The sequence below is a fragment of the Lissotriton helveticus genome, chromosome 11 (assembly GCF_964261635.1).
Source record: "Lissotriton helveticus chromosome 11, aLisHel1.1, whole genome shotgun sequence".
In the NCBI taxonomy this organism is placed as follows: Eukaryota; Metazoa; Chordata; class Amphibia; order Caudata; family Salamandridae; genus Lissotriton; species Lissotriton helveticus.
The window spans coordinates 709,584,857-709,603,598 of record NC_136072.1 but is presented as its reverse complement, the minus strand read 5'-3'; the positions used below and the strand labels follow the sequence as shown (position 1 = coordinate 709,603,598).

General features: G+C 50.3%; 9 non-coding genes across 9 annotated transcripts; all 9 read right to left on the bottom strand.

Moving 5' to 3' along the window:
• Positions 1 to 1,115: 1,115 nt before the first annotated feature.
• Positions 1,116 to 1,197, bottom strand: TRNAS-CGA (transfer RNA serine (anticodon CGA)). Its single transcript has one exon. It is a non-coding gene; the product is annotated as a tRNA-Ser (tRNA).
• A 543-nt stretch (positions 1,198 to 1,740) lies between these two features.
• Positions 1,741 to 1,819, bottom strand: TRNAS-UGA (transfer RNA serine (anticodon UGA)). The gene has a single exon. It is a non-coding gene; the product is annotated as a tRNA-Ser (tRNA).
• A 1,168-nt stretch (positions 1,820 to 2,987) lies between these two features.
• On the bottom strand, positions 2,988 to 3,069 carry TRNAS-CGA (transfer RNA serine (anticodon CGA)). Its single transcript has one exon. It is a non-coding gene; the product is annotated as a tRNA-Ser (tRNA).
• Positions 3,070 to 3,610: 541 nt separating this feature from the next.
• Positions 3,611 to 3,692, bottom strand: TRNAS-UGA (transfer RNA serine (anticodon UGA)). The gene has a single exon. It is a non-coding gene; the product is annotated as a tRNA-Ser (tRNA).
• Positions 3,693 to 4,234: 542 nt separating this feature from the next.
• Positions 4,235 to 4,316, bottom strand: TRNAS-UGA (transfer RNA serine (anticodon UGA)). The gene has a single exon. It is a non-coding gene; the product is annotated as a tRNA-Ser (tRNA).
• Positions 4,317 to 14,985: 10,669 nt separating this feature from the next.
• Positions 14,986 to 15,067, bottom strand: TRNAS-UGA (transfer RNA serine (anticodon UGA)). The gene has a single exon. It is a non-coding gene; the product is annotated as a tRNA-Ser (tRNA).
• Positions 15,068 to 16,842: 1,775 nt separating this feature from the next.
• Positions 16,843 to 16,924, bottom strand: TRNAS-CGA (transfer RNA serine (anticodon CGA)). Its single transcript has one exon. It is a non-coding gene; the product is annotated as a tRNA-Ser (tRNA).
• Positions 16,925 to 17,466: 542 nt separating this feature from the next.
• TRNAS-UGA (transfer RNA serine (anticodon UGA)) lies at positions 17,467 to 17,548 on the bottom strand. Its single transcript has one exon. It is a non-coding gene; the product is annotated as a tRNA-Ser (tRNA).
• A 540-nt stretch (positions 17,549 to 18,088) lies between these two features.
• On the bottom strand, positions 18,089 to 18,170 carry TRNAS-UGA (transfer RNA serine (anticodon UGA)). The gene has a single exon. It is a non-coding gene; the product is annotated as a tRNA-Ser (tRNA).
• Positions 18,171 to 18,742: the final 572 nt, after the last annotated feature.

The window sequence follows — 18,742 nt, the reverse complement described above, 5'->3', positions numbered from 1 at the left end:
CAGGCCGAGACCTAAAAAATTAAAGTAACATAAGGACGGGGCAGGAACCAGCAGTGCCCTGTTGCCCTCACTTATTTCACATGCTTTCATACAATTAATAAAAATAGCAACACGTATCACTCAAAGTGAGTGACAGGGCACAGATGAGCGGTAATCAATCACTGCGCATTTCTACCCTCTTTTGCCTATATTACGGCGGTGGCAACGGGCCCTTAAGTGTACTCAGAAAGAGTCCAAAAGCCTAAACAAGCCACGCTTCATAAAAAAACAATTACTTTTTTCCTGACTTGTCTAGATCAGGCAGGACAGGTCCAGACTACAAACCCTTCCTAGCCACCTGCTCTCTAAAACACTTCCTGGGTGTGGAAATTGTCTCAATGTTTACATCTAGTTTGAGTTTTGCCATTTAACTCTGTGACTTGATGAGGATTGCATAACGAGAAGTGAACATTTACTTAACTAAACCAAATGGTGTTCATACAAAATGTCATGACTTTGCAAGCAGGATTCGAACCTAAGCTAAGAAACCCCATTGGATTTCAAGTTCACGCCTTAACCACTCGGCCATCGCAGCTGCGTGAGCATGATGTCACTGTTGTCGTATACGAGCCATGCGCTGCTCACATCAGGCCGTGACCTAAAAATTAAAGTAACGGAAGGGCGGGGAACGTACCAGCAGTGCCCTGTCTCCCTCACTTATTTCGCCTGCTTTGATACAATTAATAAAAATAGCAACACGCATCACTCAAAGTGAGTGACAGGCCACAGATGAACGGTAATCAATCACTGCACATTTCTACCCTCTTTTCCCTATATTATGGCGCTGGGAATGGGCCCTTAAGAGTACTCAGAAAGAGTCCAAATGCCTAAACAAGACACGCTACATAAAAAAATTATTCTTTTTGTGACTCGGCAAGATCAGTCTGGACAGGTCCAGACTACGAACCCTTCCGAACCACCTGCTCTCTAAAACACTTCCTGAGTGTTGAAATTGTCTTAATGTTTACATTTAGTTTGAATGTTTGCTGTTTTACTCTGTGACTTGATGAGGATTGACTAACGAGAAGTGAACATTTCCTTAACAAACCAAATGGTGTTCATGCAAAATCACACTACGCTGCAAGCAGGATTCGAACATGCGCAGGGAAACCCCATTGGATTTCGAGACCAACGCCTTAACCACTCAGCCATCGCAGCTCCATGAGTACGAAGTCACTGTTGTCGTATATGAGCCATGCGCTGCTCACGTCAGACCGAGACCTAAAAAATAAAGTAACAGAAGCACAGGGCAGGTACCAGCAGTGCTCTGTTGCCCTCACTTATTTCGCATGCTTTCATAAAATTAATAAAAATAGCAACACGTATCACTCAAAGTGAGTGACAGGGCACAGATGAGCAGTAATCAATCACTGCGCATTTCTACCCTCTTTTCCCTATATTACGGCGCTGGGACCGGGACCCTAAGGGTACTCAGAAAGAATCCAAAAGCCTAAACAAGACACGCTACATAAAAAAAATTACTCTTTTCCTGACTTGTCTATATCAGGCAGGACAGGTCCAGACTACAAACCCTTCCTAGCCACCTGCTCTCTAAAACACTTCCTGGGTGTGGAAATTGTCTCAATGTTTATATCTAGTTTTTGTTTTTGCCGTTTAACTCTGTGACTTGATGAGGATTGCATAACAAGAAGTCATTATTTACTTAACTAAACCAAATGGTAATCATGCAAAATCTCATGATGCTGCAAGCAGGATTCGAACCTACGCGGCGAAACCCCATTGGATTTCAAGTTCAACGCCTTAACCACTCGTCCATTGCACTTGCATGAGTACAATGTCACTGTTGTCTTATACGAGCCATGCACTGCTCACGTCAGGCCGAGACCTAAAAATTAAAGTTACGGAAGGACGGGGCACGTACCAGCAGTGCCCTGTCTCCCTCACCTATTTCGCATGCTTTGATACAATTAATGAAAATAGCAACACGCATCACTCAAAGTGAGTGACAGGGCACAGATGAGCGGTAATCAATCACTGCACATTTCTACTCTCTTTTCCCTATATTACGGCGCTGTGAATGGGCCCTTAAGAGTAGTCAGAAAGAGTCCAAAAGCCTAAACAAGACACGCTACATAAAAAAATTACTCTTTTTGGGACTCGTAAAGATCAGGCAGGACAGGTCCAGACTACGAACCCTTCCGAACCACCTGCTCTCTAAAAACTTCCTGAGTGTTGAAATTGTCTTAATGTTTACATTTAGTTTGAGTTTTTGTTGTTCAACTCTGTGACTTGATGAGGATTGCGTAACGAGAAGCGAACATTTCCTTAACAAACCAAATGGTATTTATGCAAAATCGCACGATGCTGCAAGCAGGATTCAAACCTGCACAGGGAAACCCTATTGGATTTCAGGTCCAAGGGCTTAACCACTCAGCTGTCTCAGCTCCATGAGTGTGATGTTACTGTTGTCGTATACGAGCCATGCGCTGCTCAAGTCAGACCGAGATCCTTTAAAGTAAAGCAACGGAAGGACGGGGCAGGTACCAGCAGTGCCCTGTTGCCCTCACTTATTTCGCATGCTTTGATACAATTAATAAAAATAGCAACACGCATCACTCAAAGTGAGTGACAGGGCACAGATGAGCGGTAATCAATCACTGCACATTTCTACCCTCTTTTCCCTATATTACGGCGCTGGGAATGGGCTCTTAAGAGTACTCAGAAAGAGTCCAAAAGCCTAAACAAGACACGCTACATGAAAAAATTACTCTTTTTGTGACTCGTCAAGATCAGGCAGTACAGGTCCAGACTCCGAACCCTTCCGAACCACCTGCTCTCTAAAACACTTCCTGGGTGTAGAAATTGTCTCAATGTTTACATCTAGTTTGAGTTTTTGACGTTTAACTCTGTGACTTGATGAGGATTGCATAACGAGAAGTGAACATTTACTTAACTAAAACAAATGGTGTTCATGCAGAATCTCATGACACTGCAGGTAGGATTCGAACCTACGCAGGGAAACCCCATTGGATTTCGAGTCCAACGCCTTAACCACTCGGCCAACGCAGCTGCTTGAGTATGATGTCACTGTTGTCGTATACGAGCCATGCGCTGCTCACATCAGGCCGAGACCTAAAAATTAAAGTAAGGGAAGGACGGGGCCCGTACCAGGAGTGCCCTGTCTCCCTCACTTATTTCGCATGCTTTGATACAATTAATAAAAATAGCAACACGCATCACTTAAAGTGAGTGACAGGGCACATATGAGCAGTAATCAATCACTGCACATTTCTATCCTCTTTTCACTATTTTATCGCACTGGGAATGGGCCCTTAAAAGTACTCAGAAAGAGTCCAAATGCCTAAACAAGACACGCTACATGAAAAAATTACTCTTTTTGTGACTCGTCAAGATCAGGCAGGACAGGTCCAGACTACGAACCCTTCCGAACCACCTGCTCTCTAAAACACTTCCTGAGTGTTGAAATTGTCTTAATGTTTACATTTAGTTTGAATTTTTGCTGTTTAACTCTGTGACTTGATGAGGATTGACTAACGAGAAGTGAACATTTCCTTAACAAACCAAACGGTGTTCATGCAAAATCGCACGACGCTGCAAGCAGGATTCGAACCTGCGCAGGGAAACCCCATTGGATTTCAAGTCCAACGCCTTACCCACTCGGCCATCGCAGCTGCATGTGTAAGATGTCACTGTTGTCGTATACGAGCCATGCGCTGCTCACGTCAGGCCGAGACCTAAAAATTAAAGTAACGGAAGGACGGGGCACCTACCAGGAGTGCCCTGTCTCCCTCACTTATTTCGCATGCTTTGATGCAATTAATAAAAATAGCAACACGCATCACTCAAAGTGAGTGAAAGGGCACAGATGAGCGGTAATCAATCACTGCACATTTCTGCCCTCTTTTCCCTGTATTACGGCGCGGGGAATGGGCCCTTAAGTGTACTCAGAAAGAGTCCAAAAGCCTAAACAAGACACGCTACATAAAAAAATTACTCTTTTCGTGACTCGTCTAGATCAGGCAGGACAGGTCCAGACTACGAACCCTTCCGAGCCACCTGCTCTCTAAAACACTTCCTGGGTGTGGAAATGGTATCAATGTTTACATCTAGTTTTTGTTTTTGCCGTTTAACTCTGTGACTTGATGAGGATTGCATAACAAGAAGAGAACATTTACTTAACTAAATCAAATGGTATTCATGCAAAATCTCATGACGCTGCAAGCAAGATTCGAACCTATGCGCGGAAACCCCATTGGACTTCAAGTCCAACGCTTTAACCACTCGGCCATTGCAGCTGCATGAGTATGATGTCACTGTTGTCGTAAACGAGCCATGTACTGCTCACGTCAGGCCGAGACCTAAAAATTAAAGTTACGGAAGGACGGGGCACGTACTAGCAGTGCCCTGTCTCCCTCACTTATTTCGCATGATTTGATACAATTAATAAAAATAGCAACACGCATCACTCAAAGTGAGTGACAGAGCACAGATGAGCGGTAATCAATCACTGCACATTTCTACCCTCTTTTCCCTATAATACGGCGCTGTGAATGGGCCCTTAAGAGTACTCAGAAAGAGTCCAAAAGCCTAAACAAGACACGCTACATAAAAAAATTACTCTTTTTGTGACTCGTCAAGATCAGGTAGGACAGGTCCAGACTATGAACCCTTCCGAACCACCTGCTCTCTAAAACACTTCCTGTGGGGCGTGGCCAAGATGGCGGAGTGAGCGGTCGCACTATCCACGAGCTCCCGAGAACCCGGACCCCTGAACCGCCAACCTTTGCAGATCTCCCCCCCAAAGCGGCTGGAGATCTGTGTCAGAAGTTGGGGAGCATCCAGCGACACTGTCCGGAGTGCTGACGGATCTTGAGACCGCAGCGGAGGAGCCCCGGGAGTGAGGGCGGAGGCAGCGGCTACACGGTGCGACGGCCAGGATCCGAGGCCCGCGAGGGTTGCAGCGACAGAGAATCGAGTCGGAGGCGTCTTGAAGAGGGGCAGCCCGCCTGGCAGTGGAGAGCGAACCCCTCCCAGTGCTCCAGCGAGGCCCTGCAGTGCGGGAACACCCGGTGCCCGAAAGCGGAAGAATCGGAGCGAGGGTCCCGGCGCGGGCCACTACGCAAGGCCGGGGACGCGGCCTACCAGTGGGCCCCCGGCTACACACACCTCCCCCTGCCTGCCGCTGCTCGACGTCAGGGGGGCGGGAGCACTGGACGGATCACCCGCCGCACCTGAAGACCCCTGACCCACAGTGGCGGAGCACCGAGGGGGCAGCTGAGAGTGGTGGCAGCGCTGCGGTGGGGCCGAGACTTGGCGGGAAGCGGTACATCGCGGCCTGGGGCGGAGCGGAGGGCCCTGCAGCGAGAACGTGAAACTGCCGCTGCACACAGTAGCTTCTGGGGCGAGCCGCCAGCGGAGGACGAGGAACGGCCGAACACAGCACAGGCCCCAGCGTTGGCTCCACGCGCAAGGCCGAGGACCGGGCCTACCAGCAGTGGGGCCCCGGGCCCTGAGCACGGCCGGAGGGCGGCGACCCTCGCAGGGAGTGTCGGTGGGGGCACACAGCCTGGACGGGGAAGCCTACAGAGACCAGACAGGCCCCGGGCACAACACCAATACACCTCCAGGCAGACGCAGCGGGCCCGGATTGACTGTACTGGGCGAACCCGGCCCCGCAATAATCGGCCTAGAGGCAGCCGATCGTCGAGGCAGAGAGCCAAACACCGCCAAAACCAATCTACACGAAGGAATGAAAGAAGTAGCCGAATGGATGAAGAACAGCCGTTTAAAACTAAACTCGGACAAAACGGAAGTCCTAATTTTAGGATCATCCCCCTCTTCCTGGGACGACTCATGGTGGCCACCGGCCCTGGGTACAGCACCCATACCTACAGATCACGCACGTAACTTGGGCTTCATACTAGACTCCTCCCTATCGATGACCAGACAGGTCAATGCCGTCTCATCCTCATGCTTCAACATCCTACGCTTGCTCAAAAAAATCTTCCGTTGGATCCCCACCGAAACAAGAAAGACAGTCACCCACGCACTGGTCACTAGCCGTCTGTATTATGGAAATACCTTATACGCCGGAACCACAGCCAAACTACAGAAAAAACTCCAACGCATCCAAAACGCCTCAGCCAAACTCATACTGAACATCCCCCGTCAAGCTCACATCTCCAGTCACCTGAAAGACCTCCACTGGCTCCCCGCCAACAAGAGAATAACGTTCCGTCTCCTCACCCACGCACACAAGGCCCTCTACGACCTAGGACCCGAATGCCTCAACACAAGACTGTCCTTCTACACACCCACCCGCCAACTACGGTCAAGCCCTCGCCGCAATTCCGCGCATCCATAGATCCACCATGGGAGGAAGATCCTTCTCTTACTTAGCGGCCAAAACCTGGAACTCTCTCCCCACCCACCTCCGCCTCACACAGAACCACCTCTCCTTCAGAAAGCAGCTTAAAACCTGGCTATTTGATAAGTAATGCCCCCACCCTCCCCCTAGCGCCTTGAGACCCTCTGGGTGAGTAGTGCGCTATACAAATTCTCGAACTTGAACTTGAACTTGAACTAGAGCTCGGGCGTGAACCGAGCCCCCAAATTGCCAGCGGAAGACACCTGGTAGACGGTGAGCGTGGGGGTGACTACCCGGCCGAGCCTGCAGCCTGGGTGTCAAGCACAACAGACATCGGAAGTGGTGGCGCACCGTCCCCACTTGGCCGGGGGACCTAGGGGTCTGCTGATGAGGGGAGCAGCCCGGGGCCAACTGAAGCTGGGAAGGGGAGCACTCAAGAACCGGAGACTGGTCTGCCCGCCAGTAATGGGCGCTTGACGCACCAGGTACCCGAAGTGACGGCGAACCCGGCACATGTTGAGAGGACGATGGAGCGCTCAGTGGGGGACTCTTACTGCGGCAGCCCTGGGGATTGGCGCCATCCGCCTCCCTACGTCTGGGAACCAGGAACACACAGGGGTCCAGAGGCGGAGGTGAGCGGACCACTGGGGCACTTGGGAATATTTCGCCGGACCCGGGCTCCGCGAGAGGTTGGCTCGCCGGACAGGTGGTGGCCCCGGAACTGTATTGCTCAGCGTGGTTGACCAGCTGCGCAGTAGGCCCCTTGGTCGGCAACCCCCGCTTCTAGTATGGGTGGCAACAGGGGGGGCAAGAAAGGAGAGCGGACATTGCCCGAAATGATGAGTAGAGGCCCGACGAAACAAGATAAGGGACAGCACTCACCGGGCCCCTCGAGCAGCTCCCAGGGGGGAACCGGGGGGAACCGAGGGGAACCTCCAGTCACCAGATCTTTCTTGGAGTCTCTTTTCAGTTCACTTAGGGAAGATTTCCAAGCGCTGAAGCAGGAGGTAGCCGGAGAGGTTAGGGAGGTGCGGAGAGAGGTCGATAGCCTGGGCGAGAGAGTGGCTATTGTAGAGGAAGCTGGGCACACTCGGGACGAGGAGATTGCACACCTGCAACAGGAGGTGCTACGATTAAGGGATCAACAACTGGACCTTCAAGCGCACAATGAAGACCTCGAGAACCGGTCCTGCCGTAACAACATCCGGGTCCGGGGTATTCCATCTAAAAAAAAAGGTGAGGACGTTGCTGGGTATCTAAGAGACCTGTTCAGGGAGATACTAGGTGAGCCGAATGATTTCCATATCAGAATTGACAGAGCGCATAGGGTGGGCCTGACACGTCGGTCCTCGGCGCCACCCCCGATATCCTGGCCTTCCTGCCATACTTCCCCTTGAAGGAGCGGATCCTCCGTGAGGCACGGAAGCAGCAGTCCCTACGTTTCAGGGGGCACCAGGTAGCTCTCTTTCAGGATCTATCGGCGATCACACTCCAGAAGCGTAAAGCTTTCAAAATAGCAACAGACTTCCTGAGAGAACACGATACGCAGTACTCTTGGGGCCACCCTTTCCGCCTCATCTTCAGGTGGAACGGGACTCTGCATCAGCTTCGCTCCCTCCAGGATACCTGCGGAGTGCTAGGAATCACCGCGACGGATGAAGATGCGCCCACTCCTCGCCGAAGACGCTTCACCAGAGACGGCTGGCAGACGGTCCCTGCACGGCGATCCTCTACATCTTCCGCACGACCAGACTCACCCACTATCCGAGCGGAAATGGACAGTGCGGTCCGGGAGGTGGCCAGAGACACGGCATCTAGTGATATTGCCCTGACGGCCTGAGAGAACGCCGGGGGGAGACCAACACAGCTTTCACAACAATGCAGGTTCGGGGGTCCTGGGGGAGGGGGGGTGGTGGATGGGTGTGTAGTGGCTGAACGTCCACTTAAGTAACTTACCACAGACTTGTCCGCTGGGGACCGGACTTGGACAATGGGGTTTGGGGATCAGTTGGAGAGACGGGATAGAGGGGTGGGGGGTAGTTGGGGGGATTTCGAGTTGGGGTTGCGGGGGGGGGGTTAGGGGGGGTTGGGGGAGTTCTAGTTGGGAGGAGGGGAACCGGGAGGAGAGGGTGGGTCGTCCAGTGTGCTATGCCGGGTACAAGCTTTGGGAGGGGAGGGTGGGTAGTCCAGTGCACCGTAAAGGTTTTACTCATTTCAGCGGCGTTTCTGCTCCTCGCCCCACTCGGGGGGAGATTCTGCGCCTTCACTTCCACTATGTCTCATGCCTCCCACAACTCTTAAGGTGGTAACCCTCAATGTCAGGGGCCTGAACAACCCGGTCAAGAGACGAGCGGTGTTGTCTCTCCTCGAGAGCTCCCACGCAGATATCTGTCTTCTTCAGGAGACCCACTTGCTGGCCCGCGACTCTCATAGGCTGCGCTCCCATAAATTCCCGACACAATTGTTTTCCTCTAGCACTACTAAGACAGCGGGGGTAGCAATCCTGGTGGCCCGACACTTCAAGGGAGAAGTCCTTCACAAACATGCAGAACACAAAGGCAGGCTTTTGGTCTATCGGTTTAGGATCGGGAGGGGTTACTTTTACGATTGGGTCCCTGTACAGCCCTAATGACCAGCAAGACCGCTTCTTACGATCAGCTATGTAGATGTTACCGCTTCACCAGATAGGCACATTATTGTGGGGGAGACTTCAACATGGTCTTCGACTCGGCCCTCGATAGATCCGCCCAACGCTCCCCACAGGTCGGGGAGTTCTCAGCCGGAAGTAAGGCACTGTTGTCGGAGGTGGACCTCCACGATCTCTAGCGCTCCATGCATCCCGCTGATCCGGGGTACTCTTACTACTCCCACGCACATAAAACATACGCGCGGCTCTATCATCTTCTGGTCACGACCCCGGTACGTGCTCTGGTCTCCTTATCCGAGCTGGGAGTGATATCCTTATCGGACCATGCCCCGGTCACCGCCACGCTCTGTCCGCCCTCCCAGAGTCTGGCGCCTTAGGGATACCCTACTGCATAAGAAGGTGGTGGTTAAGCGTATAGAAGATGCGATCCGGAATTATCTATCACACAATGATAACCCCGATACCTCCCTGGCAACACGGTGGGCGGCCCTGAAGGCGGTCATCAGGGGAGAGTTTCTGGCCATCTCCTCAGCCCAGAATAAAGAACGACAGGACAAGAGGGAGGAACTCACCCAAAGGGTCCGCGAGCTCGAGCAGATACACCGCCGGACGGGGCCCCCCTGATTTGGAAGCAGCCTAAAGAGGCGAGGAAACTCCTAACGGCCCTGGACATGGATCGAGCAAAGGTGATCGAGAAACATGTACAGCTCTCTATTTCCAACTTTATAGAGAGCAATAACATCTTACATGATTCTCAATCGGGCTTCCGTGCTAATTATAGCACGGAGACAGCTTTGCTCGAGATCACCGATGCCATCAGAGAGACGCTTGATCTGGGGGGGAAGGCCATTTTGGTTATGCTGGACTTGTCGGCGGCGTTTGACACCGTCCCCCATGTCGGTCTCCTTTCTAGACTCTGGGAGATCGGCGTTCGTGGGACGGTGTGGAACTGGTTTAAATCCTTCTTGACCGGCCGTCGACAAGTGGTCTGGGCACCACCGTACTCCGCGGAAATGCCACCGCTAGGGGTGGGGGTCCCTCAGGGGTCTATCCTGAGCCCCACCCTTTTCAATATCTATATGGCCCCTCTGGTGGCGGTAGCAGAGTCCTTTGGTGCCCGGATCATATCCTATGCTGATGACACCCAGCTCCTTTTTACATCTAAGAAGGGAGAGGCTTTTGATGGTAGTCTGATCAGGGAATGCCTGGGTGCGGTCTTCGACTGGTTTCGGCGGCACAGTCTGAAGTGCAACTCCGACAAGTCGGAGTTGCTTTTTTTCGGTTGTCCCCCGGATCCCAGTTGGAAGACCTGGTGGCCCCAGGACATGTTTCCGCCGGATGTGGCCTCTGTGAAGGCCTAAAACCTTGGTGTGCAATATGATGACGGCATCTTTTTCGGACCCCAAATCATCGGTCTGTCCGGGAAATACTTTGGCATTTTGAAAATGCTCCGGAAATTTCTTCCTTTGCTGTCTCTGCAACACAAAAAAATCATCGTGCAGTCTCTAATTGGCTCGCGACTAGACTACGCGAATGCCCTGTATTTCGGGCTGCCTAAATATCTGTTGGCCCGCTTGCAGATTGTGCAGAACTCGGCTGCAAGAGCCATTTTTGGTCTCCCACGCAGGGCAAAAGCCTCGGAATTACTAAAGAGACTGCATTGGTTGCCTATTGCTAAAAGAATCACCTTTAAGGTTTTGATCCTGGCTTTTAAGGCCCTCCATTCAATTGGTCCCAAGTATATGGGGAAGCGCCTGGCTTTTTATGTCCCGAGGAGGACTCTACGGTCGGCCTTGTTGGCCAAAGCCGTGGTTCCCTCGGTTAAACTTGCCCGGATCGGAGGGCGTTCCTTCCGATACTTGGTCCCGCGCTGCAGGAATGAGCTACCTGTCTCGTTAAGAAAGTCAAAGAGCCTCCTCTCTTTCAGAAAGGAGCTGAAAACCTGGCTCTTTTCAGTATGATTTTTCTCTTTAGACCTCCGTGAGCCGCTGTGTTGTGTTCTTCGCTACAGTTCTCTTTGCCAAAGCGCCGGGACACCCCCTGAGGTAGCCGTGCGCTATAAAAGAGACCTAAACATAACATAACATAACATGCTGCGCTGCATTTGCGCCATGCCTACTACACTGGGGGGGGACCGCTGTGGCCGACTACTAGCCAACGGGCTCCGTGTAACGCACCAGTGTCATATGGCGAAGGAGATCTCTGACCCCACAGGGTCAATGGTCACGGAAGACACCAATATAGCCGAAACTTTTCGCGGATTTTATGCGGATCTCTACACCGGAGATCCATCGGATGAGTCCGCGACATCGGCATATCTGACCTCGGTCACCCTCCCGTCCCTTACCCCCCACAGGCAGATCACATAGAAAGAGACATTCGGATTGAGGAGGTGATCCCTGCCATCGCCAAACTTAAGCATGGCAAGGCTCCGGGACCGGACGGGTATACATCTCTCTTTTATAAAACATTCTGCGCGTCGCTAGCTCCACTCCTCACCCGCCTATTTAACTTGTTCGCCACCCCGGGGGCCATCCCGCCTGACCTTCTGAGGGCCTCTATCACGGTCATTCCCAAACCGGGGAAGGACCGATCACTCTGCGGCTCCTACAGACCGATATCTCTCTTAAATGTAGATCTCAAGCTGTACACCGGAATCCTCGCAGCCCGACTAGCCCCCCACCTGCCGGGACTTATAGACCCGGACCAGGCGGGATTTGTTCCTGGACGCCAGACGGTGGATAACACCAAGAGGATTGTCCACCTCATAGAGAAAGCCTCCCGAATCCCTGGCGAGAGAATGATGCTGACGGTTGACGCTGAAAAGGCATTCGACCGAGTCCACTGGCCCTATCTTGAACAAGTATTAATGAAGGTGGGTATAGGGGAGAAATTTCGGTCCATGATCCTCAATTGCTATAAGTTTCCGACCGCAGTGGTACGGGTGAATGGGTACACTTCACGGAGCCTCGACATTGAGAGGGGTACTAGACAGGGGTGTCCGCTTTCATCCCTACTCTTCGCCCTCTATATGGAGCCCCTCGCCCAACGGATACGTACCAACCAGGCCGTGACGGGGGTTCGGCTTGGAGGTTTTACTCACACCATAAGCCTCTACGCGGACGATGTTATATTGTCGTTGGATGACCCCCGGTCTGCTCTCCCGGCGTGCATTGAGGAGCTGGACTCCTTTGCTGTGGTTGCAGGCTTTAGAATGAACATGGGAAAATCGGTAGCCCTGGACGTCTCCCTTGCCACGGCCACTAGATCCTACCTGCAAGGCATGTTACCAATGCTCTGGTCATCGGATTTGGTACCCTATTTGGGGATACAACTGGCTCCCACCTTGCCAGCCATGGTGACAGCCAACTACACAAGATCCGGGAGGAGCTGGGGAGGTGGAATCGTAGCACCCTTTAATGGCTGGGCAGAATAGCAGCGGTAAAAATGATGATCCTGCCCCAGGTTCTGTACCTGTTCAGGGCTCTACCACTTCAACCACCCACTGGGTGGATCCAACAGACACAGGCAGACCTTTCGCGTTTTATCTGGCAGGGAAGGAAGCCCAGAATGCGTAGGACGCTCTCTATGCTGGCCCCTGAGGCTGGAGGGCTTGGAATCCCGGATCTTCGCAAATATTTCCAAGCGGCTCAGCTGCGATATCTCGTAGAATGGAGCAGGTGGGAATCGGATAAGCACTGGCTTTTCCAGGACCAAGCAGTGGCGGGCCGCCCCCTGCAGGAGGTGCCGTTTCTGCGCAGACCTCATCGTCCCGCGAATTTATATGCCTCTTTCGTCACCAGAGTGCCCCTGCGAGTCTGGGATGCCACCAACACCGCTTACAACCATACCACGTTCCCGTCCCTGCTTACGCCACTGGTGGACAACCCGGACTTTACTCCGGGAATGGAGAGGGGCGCCTTTACCCACTGGCGAGCGGCCGGGTGCCGGGTGTGCCATCTATATGGCCCAGAAGGGGTCATTCCCTTTCCGCATTTCCAACAGGTATACTCATTCCCAGAGTCTGAAAGACTCCGCTACATGCAGGTTCGCCATTGGGCACTAAACCCGCAGGTGCGAGATGCGGCTGACAGGCAGCTACTCCCGTATGAAAGGTGGCTCATGACGAGCAAGACAGATACGAAATTGATTACGGACCTCTATAAACTATTGCAGCCACCTTCCTCACATTTTTTCAACCCTGGGAGGGAGCGCTGGGAACGGGAACTGGGCAGGACATTGAGCCATAAAGAATGGGATCAGATTTATTACAGAGCAAGGCATTCGGCTTATCATATGGGACTCACCGAAACACTAACGAAGGTCTCTACCTACTGGTACTATACGCCAGAACGGGTACATGAAATGGACCGGAGTAAGGACGGCGATTGCTGGAGGGGATGCAAGCAAGTAGGCACACTGACACACATTCTATGGGACTGTCCACTGTTAGAGTCTTATTGGAAGGAAGTGCTAGATGAGGTAGACTCCCATTTTGACACTGAACTGCCGCGCTTCCCAGCATACATCCTATTGGGACTCCCGAAGAGGTTGATGTATCCACTCAAATCCCGCAGTGGCAGACAGATAGCCATAGCATTAGGCTCAGTGGTTCAAAACATCTTGCAACTCTGGCGCACTACCACACTACCCTCTATCACGGGCTTGCTCCATAGGCTTTGGCATATCTTGGGCATGGAAAAACTATCGCTCACAGTGGCGGGGGATATAGAGCAGTTTGACGATCTCTGGCAGCCATTTCAGTCCTTGTTGGTCACTGAGTTCAGGGAACTCACCTGTCCCAAATACCTCCGCCTCCTGCGGCTCACAGCCCCTGCAGAACCAACCACCTGAATAGACACAAGATCATTCTCCTTGGCCGACAGTGTCCTGGGTGGACAACAAGGGACGGACCTGTGCACTGGACCAAGGGGGGGAGGAGGGGGAGGGGGGAAGGGGATCCGGGAGTTGGGGTCGGGGGGGGGAGTTCAAGAAGAAAAACCTGTTCTATTATAGCAACGTTAAATGCTCTTAGATGTTGCTGCAGACTGGTATGTGGCCGGATTCTCCTTTTGTAGATGTAACGTCAAGAACGTGGCCCTAGCCGCAGTGACCTATTACCTCACACGCTTTGTATTTGTGTTCATTTGTGTTGCACCAATAAAATTCTTTAAACCTAAAACACTTCCTGAGTGTTGAAATTGTCTTAATGTTTTCATTTAGTTTGAGTTTTTGCTGTTTAACTCTGTGACTTGATGAGGATTGCGTAACGAGAAGTGAACATTTTCTTAACAAACCAAATGGTGTTCATGCAAAATTGGACGACGCTGCAAGCAAGATCCGAACATGCGCAGGTAAACCCCATTGAATTTCTTGTCCAACGCCTTAACCACTCAGCCATCGCAGCTCCATGAGTATGATGTCACTGTTGTCGTATATGAGCCATGCGCTGCTCACGTCAGGCTGAGACCTAAAAAATAAAGTAACATAGGGAGGGGGCAGGAACCAGCAGTAACCTGTTGCCCTCACTTATTTCACATGCTTTCATACAATTAATAAAAATAGCAACACGTATCACTCAAAGTGAGTGACAGGGCACAGATGAGCAGTAATCAATCACTGCGCATTTCTACCCTCTTTTCCCTATATTACGGCGGTGGCAACGGGCCCTTCAGTGTACTCAGAAAGAGTCCAAAAGCCTAAACAAGACACGCTTCATAAAAAAACGTACTCTTTTCCTGACTTGTCTAGATCAGGCAGGACAGGTCCAAACTACGAACCCTTCCTAGCCATCTGCTCTCTAAAACACTTCCTGGGTGTAGAAATTGTCTCAATGTTTACATCTAGTTTGAGTTTTTGCCGTTTAACTCTGTGACTTGATGAGGATTGCTTAACGAGAAGTGAGCATTTACCTAACTAAACCAAATGGTGTTCATGCAAAATCTCATGACGCTGCAAGCAGGATTCGAACCTAAGTGGGGTAACCCCATTGGATTTCAAGTCCAACGCCTTAACCACTCAGCCATCACAGCTGCGTGAGTATGAGGTCACTGTTGTCGTATACGAGCCATGCGCTGCTTACATCAGGCCGAGACCTAAAAATTAAAGTAACGGAGGGACGGGGCACGTACCAGCAGTGCCCTGTCTCCCTCACTCATTTTGCATGCCTTCATACAATTAATAAAAATAGCAACACGCATCACTCAAAGTGAGTGACAGGGCACAGATGAGGGGTAATCAATCACTGCGCATTTCTACCCTCTTTTCCCTATATTACGGCGCTGGGAATGGGCCCTTAAGAGTACTCAGAAAGAGTCCAAATGCCTAAACAAGACACGCTACATAAAAAAATTACTCTTTTTGTGACTCGTCAAGATCAGGCAGGACAGGTCCAGACTAGGAACCCTTCCGAACCACCTGCTCTCTTAAACACTTCCTGAGTGTTGAAATTGTCTTAATGTTTACATTTAGTTTGAATTTTTGCTGTTTAACTCTGTGACTTGATGAGGATTGACTAACGAGAAGTGAAAATTTCCTTAACAAACTAAATGGTGTTCATACAAAATCACACGTCGCTGCAAGCAGGATGCGAACCTGCGGAGGAAAACTTCTTTGGATTTCGAGTCCAACGCCTTAACCACTCGGTCATCGCAACTCCATGAGTATGATGTAATTGTTGTCGTATATGAGCCATGCGCTGCTCACGTCAGACCGAGACCTAAAAAATAAAGTAACGGAAGGACGGGGCAGGTACCAGCAGTGCTCTGTTGCCCTCACTTATTTCGCTTGCTTTCATACAATTAATAAAAATAGCAACACGTATCACTCAAAGTGAGTGACAGGGCACAGATGAGCGTTAATCAATCACTGCGCATTTCTACCCTCTTTTCCCTATATTACGGCGGTGGCAACGGGCCCTTAAGTGTACTCAGAAAGAGTCCAAAAGCCTAAACAAGACACGCTTCATAAAAAAAAATTACTCTTTTCCTCACTTGTCTAGATCAGGCAGGACAGGTCCAGACTACAAACCCTTCCGAGCCACCTGCTCTCTAAAACACTTCCTGAGTGTTGAAATTGTCTTAATGTTTACATTTAGTTTGAGTTTTTGCTGTTTAACTCTGTGACTTGATGAGGATTGCGTAACGAGAAGTGAACATTTCCTTAACAAACCAAATGGTGTTCATGCAAAATCGCACGACGCTGCAAGCAGGATTCGGACCTGTGCAGGGAAATCCCATTAATTTCGAGTCCAACACCTTAACCACTCGGCCATCGCAGCTCCATGTTGTCGCATACGAGCCATGCACTGCTCACGTCAGACCGAGACCTAAAAAATAAAGCAACGGAAGGACGGGGCCAGTACCAGCAGTGCCCTGTTGCCCTCACTTATTTTGCATGCTTTCAAACAATTAATAAAAATAGCAACATGTATCACTCAAAGTGAGTGACAGGGCACAGATGAGCGGTAATCAATCACTGCACATTTCTACCCTCTTTTCCCTATATTACGGTGGTGGCAACGGGCCCTTAAGTGTACTCAGAAAGAGTCCAAAAAAATAAACAAGACACGCTTCATAAAAAAAATTTACTCTTTTCGTGACTTGTCTATATCAGGCAGGACAGCTCCAATCTACGAACCCTTCCGAGCCACCTGCTCTCTAAAACACTTCCTGGGTGTGGAAATTGCCTTAATGTTTACATTTAGTTTGAGTTTTTGCTGTTTAACTCTGTGACTTGATGAGGATTGCATAACGAGAAATGAACATTTCCTGAACAAACCAAATGGTGTTCATGCAAAATGGCCCGATGCTGCAAGCAGGATTCGAACCTGCGCAGGGAAACCCCATTGAATTTCGAGTCCAACGCCTTAACCACTCGGCCATCGCAGCACCATGATTATGATGTCACTGTTGTTGTATATGAGCCATGCGCTGCTCACGTCAGGCCGAGACCTAAAAAATAAAGTAAAATAAGGACGGGCCAGGAACCAGCAGTGCCCGGTTGCCCTCACCTATTTCACATGCTTTCATACAATTAATAAAAATAGCAACACGTATCACTCAAAGTGAGTGACAGGGCACAGATGAGCGGTAATCAATCAATGCACATTTCTATCCTCTTTTCCCTATATTACGGCGCTGGGAATGGGCCCTTAAGTGTACTCAGAAAGAGTCCAAAAGCCTAAACAAGACACGCTACATAAAAAAATTACTCTTTTCGTGACTCGTCTATATCAGGCAGGACTGGTCGAGACTACGAACCCTTCCGAGCCACCAGCTCTCTAAAACACTTCCTGGGTGTGGAAATTGTCTCAATATTTACATCTAGTTTTTGTTTTTGCCGTTTAACTCTGTGACTTGATGAGGATTGCATAACAAGAAGTGAACATTTACTTAACTAAACCAAATGGTATTCATGCAAAATCTCATGACGCTGCAAGCAGGATTCGAACCTACGCAGGGAAACCCCATTGGATTTCAAGTCTAAGGACTTAACCACTCGGCCATTGCAGCTGCATGAGTATGATGTCACTGTTGTCGTATACGAGCCATGCACTGCTCACATCAGGCCGAGACCTAAATATTAAAGTTACGGAAGAACGGGGCACGTACCAGCAGTGCCCTGTCTCCCTCACTTATTTCGCATGCTTTGATACAATTAATAAAAATAGCAACACGCATCACTCAAAGTGAGTGACAGGGCACAGATGAGCGGTAATCAATCACTGCACATTGCTACCCTCTTTTCCCTATATTACGGCGCTATGAGTGGGCCCTTAAGAGTACTCAGAAAGAGTCCAAAAGCCTAAACAAGACACGCTACATAAAGAAATTGCTCTTTTTGGGACTCGTCAAGATCAGGCAGGACAGGTCCAGAGTACGAACCCTTCCGAACCACCTGCTCTCTAAAAACTTCCTGAGTGTTGAAATTGTCTTAATGTTTACATTTAGTTTGAGTTTTTGCTGTTTAACTCTGTGACTTGATGAGGATTGATTAACGAGAAGTGAACATTTCCTTAACAAACCAAATGGTGTTCATGCAAAATCGCACGATGCTGCGAGAAGGATTCGAACCTGCGCAGGGAAACCTCATTGGATTTCAGGTCCAACGCCTTAACCACTCTGCCGTCGCAGCTCCACGAGTATGATGTCACTGTTGTTGTATACGAGCCATGCGCTGCTCAAGTCAGACCGAGACCTAAAAAATAAAGCAACGGAAGGACGGGGCAGGTACCAGCAGTGCCCTGTTACCCTCACTTATTTCGCATGCTTTGATACAATTAACCGCTACCGCGCTACCGCGTTTTCCCGCTGTGCGCTGGAATTTCAAAAATGCGCTGTTTATGACAAAGCCAGCTCGTCATCCGCGTAGCGCAGGTAACGCCCATGACGAGCTGGCTTTGTCATTAGCGCGGAAGGGGTTAATAAAAATAGCAACATGCATCAATCAAAGTGAGTGACAGGGCACAGATGAGCGGTAATCAATCACTGCACATTTCTACCCTCTTTTCCCTATATTACGGTGCTGGGAATGGGCCCTTAAGAGTACTCAGAAAGAGTCCAAAAGCCTAAACAAGACACGCTACATGAAAAAATTACTCTTTTTGTGACTCGTCAAGATCAGGCAGGACAGGTCCAGACTATGAACCCTTCCGAACCACCTGCTCTCTAAAACACTTCCTGAGTGTTTAAATTGTCTTAATGTTT